This window comes from Ahaetulla prasina, chromosome 15 (genome assembly GCF_028640845.1).
Source record: "Ahaetulla prasina isolate Xishuangbanna chromosome 15, ASM2864084v1, whole genome shotgun sequence".
NCBI classification, from domain to species: Eukaryota; Metazoa; Chordata; class Lepidosauria; order Squamata; family Colubridae; genus Ahaetulla; species Ahaetulla prasina.
The window spans coordinates 3,021,349-3,036,067 of NC_080553.1; positions in this window are offsets into that span (position 1 = coordinate 3,021,349).

Consider the following 14,719-nt stretch of genomic DNA (forward strand, 5'->3'; position numbering starts at 1 on the left):
GCTGTTATGACCTGACCTCTAAAGGATGCCTCACCTGGCTTCTACATCCTGAACCCAGCAAGCATGAGGAATAGAGCTCTTATACCCTAGGATTAAAAAATGTACACGATTTCTGCAGTGTCAGCTTCTGGCCAGATAGCCAAGAGTAAAGCTAATTAGAAGATTCAGCCCTTCCTTCTGGCATCCCTTGGCTAATAAATAATTCCCACAGGAAAGTAAAAAAATCAAACTTTATTATTAAGAGATGAAGTACACACACACACACCCTCCAAATTTTAAGTATTCAAATGCAAACATTCAGGGTGTGAAAGGAGATGATTACAGTTGCTTTTAGAAATCTCGATCCTTAGTTCATAATTGCTGAAAGAACCAAAAATAACCTAGCATGCAAAATGAAGTAAAAGGCATGAGTTTTAAACTATGTTTTAGTATCAGATGCCTTAGGGCAACCGCCTCCTCTTTGGAAGGCGTGACGTTTTTATAAGGAAATAGAATACACACAGCGTTTTGAATTTGCTTCGTGCACTTGGCAATGATACAGTTTGTTAGTGCCATTGTGTTAATAACCTATGGCTGTTGGTTATATGCTATGATTTATCACTTTGAATAATGGGCAACCTCACCTGTTATGGTTTAATCAGTAAATTGCGAGTGCATAAACTGTGAGTATGAGGTGCAGACCAGGCCAGCAGAGTTGCTGGGCTATAGTGAGACTACAGATAGAAACAGTGGTAAAAGGACAGCTAGACTGTATAAACATTGTGCCCAACAGGAGGCACAATCAGTTTTAGTTGGCAGCATTTCCTAGGCCAGCACTGGAGTGGTGCGGTGGCGCTCTCATCTCACAATCAGAAGGCTGTGAGTTCGATCCTAGGTAGAGGCAGAAATTTCTCTCTCTGGGCACAATGAGAATATATCGGCTGAACAAAACTCCGCATTGGCAACAGGAAGGGCATCCGGCCATTAAACGCTCTGCTAGTTCCATTCAGTTGCCCAGACTCCACCCCGCAAAGGATTATGGGGTCGTTAAAAGAAGAAGGTGATGATTTCCTAAGCCAGCACTGATATCACTTTGGCACAACTGATGGTCAGGATTTTGCTGGTTGATTGCAAACCTACCCCTGTAGGACCCCAGCTGCAAGAGAGCCCTGGATGGTTTTCCAAATCAGTATTTTTGAATGTTTTACCAAATATTTGTTTTGCTATTTCACAGGACACATCTGTGTCCCCTTGCAGAACAGTTTATTGTATTCTACTTTCTTTCCCAGGGTGCTTGAGAATCCCAGGTGAATTTCTCTGGGGGACCCTTTTCACTTGATGTTTCCAAAACGGGGAGAGAGATTCTGCTGAGGTTGCTCCGTCAGCCTTTTTTTCCCTTCCTTCTGCAGCCTTCTGTGATGGGCTGGGGGCAGTGGTGGGATTCAAATAATTTAACAACTGGTTCTCTGCCCTAAAACCATCAATTGTGTTGTAAATGTTGTACCTTGATGAACGTATATTTTCTCTTATGTACGCTGAGAGCATATGCACCAAGACAAATTCCTTGTGTGTCCAATCACACTTGGCCAATAAAAAATTCTATTCTATTCTATTCTATTCTATTCTATTCTATTCTATTCTATTCTATTCTATTCTATTCTATTCTAATGACTGGCTGGGTGGGTGTGGCCATGGTGGGCGTGGCCAGGGGTGTGACAGATGGCCTCCTGCAACCCCCCTGGGAGCAAAAACGGGCTGCGAGGGGGACACATTTCCCCTCCCCCATTCCCCATTTTGTGCCTCGGAGGCCTCCCTGCAGTTACCTGCAAGCCAAAATGGAGTGCATGGGGACTCCTGGAAAGGGCGGGGAGGGGCGGGGAGGGGCGGGATGGGCCAGCCAGCAATTTAACTACAAGTTCACCCGAATCGTCCTGAACCGGCTGAATCCCACCACTGGTTGGGGGAATAACCTTGTGGAACAGGAAGAAGATCTACAACCAAGACAATGGTCAGATAAAAAAAATCTGAGTCCAAAGTGGAGATGTTATTTGAGAAAATGTTCCAAATGTTGGTTTTTAACACCAGATAAGTTATCTAAGACGTATAAAAGTATGTCAAATGGATGTTGGGAGTGTAAAAGTAAAGAGGGGACTTTTTACCATCTCTGGTGGACATGTGATAAAGCAAACGAAATTTTGGACTATGACTCATATCTTAATAGAGAAAATCCTGAAAATGGAGATAAAAGTAAAGCCAGAACTTTTCTTCTTGGGTCTCTAATGGGAAAAGAACTGGAGGAAAAGTTTGGAACGGTGCTACTATATATGTTGACAGCAGCAAGACTGTTGTATACGCAAAAATGGAAGGACACTTTGATTCCTACTACGGACGAATGGTTGCAGAAGCTGATGGAGTTGGCCGAAATGGCAGAATTGACCGCTTTGATTGAAGACAAAGAATGCAAGTACTTTTGTTTCCACGTGGAAACCGCTTCTGAACTTCATGCTTGATGTGGAAAAGAATGAAACTCTGACTTTGGGTTTTACAGATTAGATTAATAGATCTTTATAGAAACGGCTTGTTCATATTATTATAAAAAAGGAAAAAATTGTGATTTGATGTTAATGCCTTATTTTACTGTAACAGAGTCAGAAGTCAATGTGTCGTGTCCCCCTCCCCCTCCAATGACTGGGTCTAGGAAGTCCGTATCAAGCGTGGCAATGAAGCCTCTGCAGCTTTGCCAAATTCCTTCCAGGTTTCTCAGAGCAGGCAGGAGTCCAAGTTGAGACTTCAGCGAACTAAATGAGACTTTGCTTGACTCAATGGAATGCCAAAAGCAGGTCCTTTATCTATATAGCTGTGGGGTGTGGCTCCATGACTCAGCACTTATCCAGACCTGCCCCTTCCTTCCTTCTGCTGACGTCGCCTCTCAGATCTCCAGAAGCGAGGATCCTCCCACTGTGAATTCTCTTCAGCTGGATCTGCTGTTGGTAATTCCAGCACGTGGCTGGCTCCCTGCTCACATGCTGTAGGAGTGAGGTTTGTTTGTTCATTCCTGACATCCTGTCCGGGCATGGGGCCAGGGCTGGGGGCTGGAGGCATGACAGGCCGTTCATCTTCATTATCAGACTCCGAGTCTGATAGCAGGCCCGGGAGGGGGCCCGGCTGAGGAGAGGAGGGAGGACGAGGCACAACACAATGCTTCTTTTTCCTTTTCCTTATCTTTCCTCACTTCTCTTTCCCCTCCCCCACTGCCTTTTTATTTACCTTGTATTTTATATTTTATAATACTTCATAACTCAATAAAAATGTTAATGGGTGAGAAAATGTCCCAAACTTGACCCTTCTCTTATAGGTAAAGACAGGGAGACGCTGATACTTCTGGACTCATAAAATTCTGTTGCTACAGTATAAAGATAGCAATAGTATATTCATAACTTCGGTTTCCTAATCCGCTCTATCTCGAAGGATAGATCTCAACTCCCTGTCTGCAGAGTGTTCTGAAAACAAAACAAAACAATGTCCCTTTTGTTACGTTGTACTATATTAATTTATTTGACAGTTTTTGTTAGTTTTTATTGTTTTAAATGTGGTCTTTTATTCTATAAGCCAGGGGTCTCCAACCTTGGCAACTTTAAGCCTGGAGGACTTCAACTCACAGAATCCCCCACCCAGGGGAATTCTGGGAGTTGGTCCACCAGCCTTAAAGTTGCCAAGGATGGAGACCCCTACTATAAACCACTTTGAGTCGCCATGAGCGAATAGGCGGCAATATAAATTCAATCAATCAATCAATAATAAAAATTATTATTATTAGTGTGGCTGCTGCCCAACAGAGTGTGTGATGCTGGCACAGGCAGGATATGCACAGACCTCGTTGGGTTCCCTGGGAAGGAGGACAGGAGGAACATCTCCTTGAAATTCTCATCCGTAGGAGAAGACAGGAAATGGTCTTTCATCAGGGTGAATGGAAGCTGATTGTAGAGGAAGTACAGGCAGAGCCTGGAGGCAGAGTCAAGAGAGGAATGAGCCTGGAGTCCTTGCACTCCCACAAGTGGTCCAAGTCCAGCTCCTCTTGAATTCTGTTAATCTAGGGCCAATTTAATACTGACTGTTAATCAACCAGATTCTTGTGACTCCAATGAAATGCAATTAAGTGGAACTTCACATGTGGTTTCGATTCTTTGTACTTGACTCTGATAGGAAAAAAATTACAGGGAACATTTTCTTCTGCCTGACACTAATATCTTTAGTCTTACTTCCAATTTAACAGATTAATAGAGTTGGAAAGGACCTTGCAGGTCATCTAGTCCAACCCCCTATCCAAGCAGGAGACCCTACACCATTTCTGACAAATGGCAGTCCAATCTCTTCTCAAAAACCTCCCACAACTTTTGAAAGCAACTTCTGTTCCATTGGTTGATTGTTCTCACTGTCAGAAAATTCCTCCTTATTTCCAGGTGGAATCTCTCCTTGATCAGTTTCCATCTATTGTTCAGGTCATTTGGAAAACAGCTTGACCACCCTCCTCTCTGTGGCAGCCCCTCATATATTAGAAGACTGCTCTCATGTCTCCCCTAGTCCTTCTCTTCACTAAAGTAGCCATGCCCAGTTCCTGCAACCGTTCATTGTATGTTTTAGCCTCCAGTCCCCTCATCTCTTCTCTGCACTCTTTCTAGAGTCTCAACATCTTTTTTATAGTTTGATGACCAAAACTAGATGCAGTACTCTAGGTGCAGTCTTACTAAGGCTTTACAGAGTGGTATTCCAGGAGTCAAGATAAGTACCCCCCTCCCATCATCCCAAGCCCATGCAGCAACTCCTACGGTGCCCTTGGCACCTCCTGCCACCTGCAACCACCACTCTCATTTCATTCCCCCCCCCCAATAGCCCACCACCTCTCCCTTCAGAGTGTGCTACAGGATTGGTAAACCTGGATAGAATAGAACAGAACAGTACACAACAGAACAGAATAGAATTCTTTATTGGTCAAGTGTGATTGGACACACAAGGAATTTGTCTTGGTGCATAAGATCTCAGTGTGCATAAAAGAAAAGATACGTTCATCAAGAATCATAAGGTACAACACTTAATGATAGTCATACGGTACAAATAAACAACCAGGAAACAATATCAATATAAATCGAAGGATACAAGCAACAAAATTACAGTCATACAGTTATAAGTGGAAGGAGATGAGTGATGGGAACAATGAGAAGATTAATAGTAGTGCAAACTTAGTAAGTAGTTTGACAGTGTTGAGGGAATTATTTGTTTAGCAGAGTGATGGTCTTCGGGAAAAAACTGTTCTTGTGCCTAGTTGTTCTGGTGTGCAGTGCTCTATAGCGTCGTTTTGAGGGTAGGAGTTGAAACAGTTTATGTCCTGGATGTGAGGGATCTGTAAATATTTTCACGACCCTCTTCTTGATTCGTGCAGTATACAGGTCCTCAATGGAAGGCAGGTTGGTAGCAATTATTTTTTCTGCAGTTCTAATGATCCTCTGAAGTCTGTGTTTTTCTTGTTGGGTTGCAGAACCGAACCAGACAGTTATAGAGGTGCAAATGACAGACTCAATAATTCCTCTGTAGAACTGAATCAGTAGCTCCTTGGGCAGTTTAAGCTTTCTGAGTTGGCGCAGAAAGAACATTCTTAGTTGTGCTTTTTTGATGACGTTTTTGATGTTAGCTGTCCATTTTAGATCTTGCGATATGGTAGAATCTAGAAATTTGAAGGTCTCTGCTGTTGACACTGTGTTGCCTAGTATTGTAAGAGGTGGAAGTATGGAAGGGTTTCTCCTAAAGTCCACCACCGTTTCTATGGTTTTGAGTGTGTTCAGTTCCATAGCATGGAAGACTTTGCAGAAGAAGATCTTCCCAGAGAAGATCAAATAAATTAATAAATTATTTCATTTACTCTGTTTATAGACTGCCCGGAGTTGTTTGGTAGTGATGGCTGGCATGTAAATTTAATTAACAAACCAACAAAGGAATAATAACCAACCGGAAGTGAGAAGGAGCAGCTGCAGGACCGATGGGAAGATCCCCATTCAGATTCCTGCCACGACTGGAAACATGATCGTCTCTGATCTCTGCGGTCTTATAATATTGTTGCCGTCAACAGAGGAAGGCCAAGAATCCATCATGCTGTTTGAGCTCCTTTGGCAGAAAGAGAGGTGATAAACTGCACCAGGGCACCTCAGGGCAGTGGCACTCCATCATCGCCAATGAAGAGAAATACAGTGTGATTGTGGAAGTTGTCAAGACAAAAAGGCTTGAGAAATCCGGGGACTGCAGCCCAGAACAAAAGCGGAGTGGTTTGGAGGGTCTGAAGGAGGCCTGAGCGAAAGAAAGCCCAGGGGAGTGGATTGCCCATAGGCGGGCAAGGTGAGCTGTTCGCCCAGGGCCAGGAGAGGGCAGCCTCGTACAAGGATGGGAGCCAGGCTGTCTTCTGAATAGGTGCATGGGGGCTTTGTGGGGACTCTGGAGAGCAGGAACCCTTGGCTGCATTCGTGGGGGACAAGGAGTCCCCCACTCCGGTGCCCCTTCCTTGAAATCCCCTCATCCATTCTTGCAAGGCCAGGGGAGGGTTGCCTTTCTCCTTGAGGAGAATCAAGATGTAAACAAGATCTCTAGCTTCAGAAACACAGGGTGGATAGCTTCTAAAATGGATAGGATAGGATAGGATAGGATAGGATAGGATAGGGTAAGGTAGGGTAGGATAGGGTAGGGTAGAGTAGAATAGAATAGAATAGAATAGAATAGAATAGAATTTTTAGAATAGAATTTATTTATTTATTTTTTATTGGCCAAGTGTGATTGGACACACAAGGAATTTGTCTTGGTGCATATGCTGTCAGTGTACATAAAAGAAAAGATACGTTCATCAAGGTACAACATTTACAACACAATTGATGATCAATATATCAATATAAATCATAAGGATTGCCAGCAACAAGTTATAGTCATACAGTCATAAGTGGAAAGAGATTGGTGATGGGAACTATGAAACGATTAATAGTAGTCCAGATTCAGTAAATAGTCTGACAGTGTTGAGGGAATTATTTGTTTAGCAGAGTGATGGAATAGAATAGAATAGAATAGAACAGAATGGAATAGAATTTTTTTATTGGCCATGTGTGATTGGACACACAAGGAATTTGTCTTGGTGCATATGCTCTCAGTGTACATAAAAAGACAAGATACCTTCATCAAGGTACAACATTTACAACACAATTGATGGTCAATATATCAATATAAATCATAAGGATTACCAGCAACAAAGTTACAGTCATACAGTCATAAGTGGAAAGAGATTGGTGATGGGAACGATGAGAAGATTAATAGTAGTGCAGATTTAGTCAATAGTTTGACAGTGTTGAGGGAATTATTTGTTTAGCAGAGTGATGGCCTTTGGGAAAAAACTGTTCTTGTGTCTAGTTGTTCTGGTGTGCAGTGCTCTATAGCGTCATTTTGAGGGTAGGAGTTGAAACAGTTGATGTCCAGGATGCGAGGGATCTGCAAATATTTTCACAGCCCTCTTCTTGATTCGTGCAGTATACAGGTCCTCAATGGAAGGCAGGTTGGTAGCAATTATTTTTTCTGCAGTTCTAATTATCCTCTGAAATCTGTGTCTTTCTTGTTGGGTTGCAGAACCGAACCAGACAGTTATAGAGGTTCAGATGCCAGACTCAATAATTCCTCTGTAGAACTGAATCAGCAGTTTGGGCAGTTTGAGCTTACTGAGAATAGAATAGAATAGAATAGAATAGAATAGAATAGAATAGAACAGAATAGAATAGAATATAGGTTAGGTTAGGTTAGGTTAGGTTAGGGTAGGGTAGGGTATAGTAGAATAGAATAGAATAGAATAGAATAGAATAGAGGATAGGATAGGATTGGATAGAGAACATAGGATAGGATATGATAGGATATGATAAGAGAAGAGAAGAGAAATAGAATAGAATAGAATAGAATAGAATAGAATAGAATAGAATAGAATAGAATAGAGGATAGGATAGGATTGGATAGAGAACATAGGATAGGATATGATAGGATATGATAATAGAAGAGAAGAGAAATAGAAGAGAAGAGAAGAGAAGAGAATGAAAAGAAGAGAAGAGAAAAGTAGAGAAGAGAAGAGAGGATAGGGAACAGAGAATAGGATAGAGGAATAGAATAGAATAGAAGATAGGATAGAGAACATAGAATAGGATAGAATAATAGAAGAGAAGAGAAATAGAATAGAATAGAATAGAATAGAATAGAATAGAAAGAATAGAATAGAATAGAATAGAGAAAACACAGGGTGGGTGGACGAAAAAAGGGAGGAGATATTAAATGAGATGGAGAATCATTTGATCTCTCAAGATTCAGAACCTGGTCTAAGCTGGGTCTAAGCTGGGCTAAAATGGGATTGGACCCTTGGGGGGCCTTCAGGGAATTGTAAGAAACCCAGATGTTGTCGTTGCAAGTCGTAGGAAGAGATTATCGTGGTAAGCCATAAGTTCGTAAGTAAATAAGCCTGGCATCTTATGTGAATGCATGGGATTGTGTTTTACGAATGCAAATTGAGGGTGTAGCACATTATGGGAATGTAGACTTCGGCTATGCAGCGAAGGGAGTTCCTGGGTTGGGAAGAAAATGAGTAGGTGGGAGAAAACATGCGCATAGCTCATTTCCATAATTATCTCCTGCAGAAGCCATTGCTTCAGGCAATAGCCCACCACTCCCCCTTCTCAGGGGTCTCTCCCTTCTTTCTAGGATAGCTGATCTATAAAATTCCCCGCAAAGAAGATGCTCTGATATGGGGTCCCAGATCAGGATGGCCAAAATCTGGAGGGCCATTAAATGACAGTGTTTTCTGTATATCTTTGCTGCCATCTAAACGCCTGTTTGGATTTTTTTGCGGGACGGATTTGGAAAGTAAAAATGGGAGGGGCTTTGATTGTATGGTTGCAGCCACCCTCTTGACTTTTTTCATTATTCCTCTGCTGCAGATGTTGATGCTATTCCATTTTTATCATAGAAGCATAGGGTTGGAAAGAACCTTGGAGGTATCCTAGTTCGACCCTCTGCCCATGGCAGGAGACCTTATTTCAGAGTTAGGATGGGGTGGGATGGGGTGGAGTAGAATAGAGTAGAATAGAATAAAGAACAGATAATAGAATGGAATGGAATGGACTAGAGTAGAGTAGAGAATGAGAACAGAGTACAGAATGGAATGGACTAGAGTAGAGTATGAGAATAGAATAGAATAGAATAGAATGAGCTGGAAGGGACCTTAGAGGTCTTCTAGTCCAACCTCCTGGTCAGGCAGGAAGCCCTACACCAACCCTATGTCCAATCTCTTCTTAAAAGCTTCCAGGTCCCCCAAAGCAAGAGCAGAGGGCACTCTGGGGTCTCAGACCCTGTTTTTGAGAGGATCCTGCTTGAACCCTGTGCAGGAGTCAGTCAGGTATGGATCTTCTACAGCCCCAAAGGTTCAACGCCAGATCCAACCCTGCTGAGATTCTTTACCGCAAGGGTGCAATTTCCCCATCTGGGGGAGGAAGCAAGGCCAACCTTTGCTGCTTGATGCATTTCTGCTCCTGCAGCGACTGCGGCTTCTCCCTCGGGGAGCAATTAGAAAAATGCGTGCCTGGCAGAGCTGCAGGGCAACTAGCCTCTCTCCATGGTTGTGACCTCGGAGCAGCCATTGGCCGCCGGGACGTCGACGGCCGGCCGCATTTGGCTTTCCAGGCAGCCCCTGGCTTAGCCCTCCCCCCTCCCCACGGGTGCAGCCCCTTTATTTAATCAGAGGACGGAGGAGCCCAACGGTCCCGTTTGGTGCCATGATCTTGTTTCCCAAGCGCCCAACACCTGGTTTATGACATGGACGGCTTGGCAAGGGGCCAGCCTTTACGATTGGATTAATGCACTGCTAATTAGACAGGAAGTCAATTGGCCCCCAAATTGTCTTCAGCGAGCATGTGACTGGATACAGAGAGAGAGCGCTTGGGAGATGTCTCGAGTCTCCTTCGTTTGGAGTTGAAGAGCGGGTTTACTGCAAGAGCGGCATCTCTTAGCCTTTTGGAGGAGGTGGAATCATTCAGAACTTTGATAGGAGGGTCAGCTAGGAACACCCCCGAATGCTCTGGGTGCCTCCTTTTCTTTATTCAAGTCTTTATATTAAAAGAAAGGAGGAAACCAGCCTGCTACGTAGCTGTTGTGTCTTGTCCGCTCTCACCGCAGCCGGGGCCTTCTTATCTGCTCCCGAACACGGAGGAATGTATGCCTCCCGGCCCCAGTCCTGGCTCCATGCCCAGACAAGCTGCAGAGGAGGGGGCACCTCCCGGTCCCAGCCCTGGCTCCATGCCCAAGCAGGCTGCAGAGGAGGGAGCACCCCCCGGCCCCAGCCCTGGCTCCATGCCCAGGCAAACGGAGCAACTAGACCCCTCCCCCTCCTCCACAGCATGTGAGCCTGAGGAAGGTTTATTTCCAACAGCTGATTGGAGTGACCCTCGCATCAGAAGACTGGATAGGCGGAGGCAACAGAAGGAAGGGAGGGGCAGGCCTTAATGAGTGCTGAGTCATGGAGCCACACCCCATGGCCTATATAAAGGATCTGCTTTCTGGCAGTCTCTGAGTCAGGCAAAGTCGAACTTATCTTGCTGAAGTCACTTTCTGGTCTCCTGCCTGCTCTGAGGACTTTGCTAGGACTTTGGGCAGAGCTGCAGAGGCAAGCCTGATTCGGATTTCCCTGACCCGGCCGTCAGAGGAGGAGTGGGACACGACAGTAGCGATGCTCTATCCAGCCTCCTCTAAGCTCCAAAAACGCTTGAAGCTCAGCAAGAAAGGATTGGACAGCTATTTGCCTGGAATGAAATAAGGCCTGGGTCCCCAATTCCCAGGCCGCCTTCCGCTACCAGCTTTGAGCCTTTTGGAACTGGGCTGAGGAAGTGGTGGGTGAACAAGCACACACACACACACATCCCTACTCCTGTGAGCAGCAGGCCAGTGAGTGTGTGTGTGCTGGTCCGCCACTTGTGTGAAACCTCTGGTGGCTCAGCAGACTAAGTCTGTCTGTTATTAACACAGCTGCTTGCAGTTACTGCAGGTTCAAGTCCCACCAGGCCCAAGGTCGACTCAGCCTTCCATCCTTTATAAGGTAGGTAAAATGAGGACCCAGATTGTTGGGGGCACTAAAAGTTGACTTTGTATATAATATACAAATGGATGAAGACTATTGCTTGACACAGTGTAAGCCGCCCTGAGTCTTCGGAGAAGGGCGGGATATAAATGCAAATTAAACAAACAAACAAAAAACCCCCAAACACCAGCCCCTCCTTCCCTCCTCCTGCCAGTCAGCAAAGCCAAAAAGGTTGGGGAACAACTTGCCTCCAGAAGTCGTAAATGCTCCAACACTGGAAGTGTTTAAGAAGAGATTGGGCAACCCTTTGTCTGAAATGGGATAGGGCTTTCTGCTTGAGCAGGGGGTTGGACTGGAAGAAGGTGCCTTCCAACTCTGTTATTCTATTCTATTCTGTTCTGTTCTGTTCTGTTCTGTTCTGTTCTGTTCTGTTCTCATTCCATTCCATTCCTCACTGCAAACCTTAGCTTCATTTCTTAGACCAGGGCCCCCCAACCTCCGTCCTGCGGCCCAACTCTGGGCCTTGAGCCGTTCAGAACTGGGCTGCAGAAGTGGCAGGCGAGAGCACATATATGTGCATCCCCCCTGGCATGAACAGGAGGAGCGGGCCACGAAACCCAAAAAGGTTGCGGGGACTCTGTCCCACACCAGGGCTTCGGAACTTTGGGAACTTTAAGAAAGAGGCACTGTGTGGGTTGGGGGAGGGGGCTGCTCAGGGTGTCAGTGGGTGTGCGAGGGGTGCCAGGGGGTCAGAGAGGGTCAGGGAGGATGTTCGAAGGCATGAGGAGGTGTTTGAGAGACCCTGAATTAGTCAAGGAGATGTGGAGATGGTGGGTGAGTAGGTGAGGGGTGCACAAGAGGTGCCATGCAGATCAGGCTAAATACCAGGTTAATCAGGTTTATCAGGTTAAATCGTCTGGATTACTGCAATGCTCTCTACATGGGGCTCCCCTTGAAGGGCATCCGGAGGCTGCAGTTAGTTCAGAATGCAGCTGCGCGGGTGATAGAGGGAGCCCCTCGTGGCACCCGCGTGACACCTCTCCTGCGCAGAGTGCACTGGCTGCCTGTGGCTTTCCGGGTGCGCTTCAAGGTGCTGGTAACTACCTTTAAAGCGCTCCATGGCATTGGGCCGGGCTATCTACGGGACCGCCTGCTGCTACCAAATACCTCTCACCGACCCCTGCGCTCTCACAGAGAGGGACTCCTCAGGGTGCCGTCGGCTAGGCAGTGCCGTCTGGCGACACCCAGGGGAAGGGCCTTCTCTGTGGGGGCTCCCACCCTCTGGAACGAACTCCCCCCAGGACTTCGTCAACTTCCGGACCTCCGAACCTTCCGCCGCGAGCTTAAAACACATCTATTCGTCTGCGCAGGGCTAGACGAGGTTTTTTAAATTTAGATTTTAAATGGGTTTTATTATATATATTGTTTTAATTATCGGGCTATATTTAATAAGTTTTTTAACGGACATTTTATCTTGTATTTATATGTATTTTATTTGCCTGTGAACTGCCCTGGGTCCCTAGGGAGATAGGGCGGTATACAAATTTGAATAAACATAAACATAAACATACCAGGGGCAAGTGGGGGTGCTACCTGGGTTGGGAAGAGTCAGGCAGGTGTGAGAAGAATGGGGAAGGGGAAGGGGTGCACGAGGGAAGGGGGCACGAGAAGACGGGTGCAGGAAGGAGAATATATTGGGGCTCAAGGGTGTGTGTGTGTAGCCAGTTTGGAGAGAGTTGGGTAGGGTGCACGCAGATGCACCAGAATTGAGGGTGTGTGAGAGGTGCTGCACTGCTAAGGGAGGTGGAAGGAATGCAGGGTGGGGTCAGAGTGAAAGGAGACCCAATTTGTGCATCTCATGAGATTTCAGTTGAACTTCTTAGAGCAGGGCTCTCCAACCTTGGCAACTTTAAGCCTGGCGGACTTCAACTCCCAGAATTCAAAGCTGGCTGGGACATTCTGGGACTTGAAGTCCTCCAGGCTTAAAGTTGCCAAGGTTGGAGACCCCTGTCTTAGAGTAACTTTATTGTCACTTTAAATGTACACTAATCGGCATACATCAAAACGAAATGTCGTTGTATTCAGCTCTCAAAAGTTCAGCCTTCTCAGGAAAAACCTAAGAAAATTCAGCTGCACAGATTCAGTGCTGACCCATGGAGTTCCCCCAGCTCAGACCAGGGTGAGACCCCCACCCAGGGGCTGCCCCTGCAGGCAGAGAACACAATGGTGTTGCGTGACTGGCCACCATGTTGTGTGAGAGACGTTGCCAGCCCTCTCCCTTCTAAATATGCCCCTTCCCTAATGAGCCGGGATCCCAGCCATGGGGAGGCGGAAGGGGATATTTTTGCTTACTCTCTGAAGGTGCTAAATCATTGCCAGTTTGTTTTGCCCCCTGCTGCCAGGGAACAGGCCAGGCTAAGTGATAAATTTTATAGCTGCTGCCTTTTGGGCCGCCATCAATTACTCTCCATGCAGCAGAACTCTGCTGGTGCCTGAAGAACTTGTCAAATGTTGACCAGGGTCCAGCTGTGGTTAATGGATCTTAGTTAAGTAAACGTGCCATTGGATGTAAGCTATTAGACTGCCGGTTATCTGATTTTCCAGGGCGGTTTTGTTGCTTACTATGGGGACATGGAAGAAGTTGCAACTAGTGGGCTGATTTGAACTGGATCAGAAATGGACTGGCTCTTCTCCTCTTTCTGCCTTTCTGGCTAAGATTCCATGTTGATCTCTTACTAAAAATGAAACATATAGCAGCCATTTTGTGTACTGAGTGTTTATAACTAAAAATACAATATAAATGAATACAGTAAACACTACGAAACATTTCCCAACAGCAGCACAATCTTAATATAAATCTGTGATGACTGAAAGAAGAAAATTCTTCTGGCTTCACAGAGCTCCTGCAAAAAGGAGTCTTTGAAGGTTCTTTGAAAACTTCAGCAATTGGGCTTGACTTTTATTCATTCATTTAGAATAGAATAGAATAGAATTTTATTGGCCAAGTGTGATTGGACACACAAGGAATTTGTCTTGGTGCATATGCTCTCAGTGTACATAAAAGAAAAGATACGCTCATCAAGGTACAACATTTACAACAAAAATGATGGTCAATATATCAATATAAATCATATATAAATCATAAGGATTGCCAGCAACATAGTCATACAGTCATAAGTGGAAAGAGATTGGTGATGGGAACTATGAGACGATTAATGTGCAGATTCAGTAAATAGTTTGGCAGAGTTGAGGGAATTATTTGTTTAGCAGAGTAATGGCCTTCGGGGAAAAAACTGTTCTTGTGTCTAGTTGTTCTGGTGTGCAGTGCTCTATAGCGTCGTTCTGAGGGTGGGAGTTGAAACAGTTTATGTCCAGGATGTGAGGAATCTGTAAATATTTTCACGGCCCTCTTCTTGATTCGTGCAGTATACAGGTCCTCAATGGAAGGCAGGTTGGTAGCAATTATTTTTTCTGCAGTTCTAATTATCCTCTGAAGTCTGTGTTTTTCTTGTTGGGTTGCAGAACCGAACCAGACAGTTATAGAGGTGCAAATGACAGACTCAATAATTCCTCTGTAGAACTGGATCAGCAGCTCCTTTATTAAATTATTAA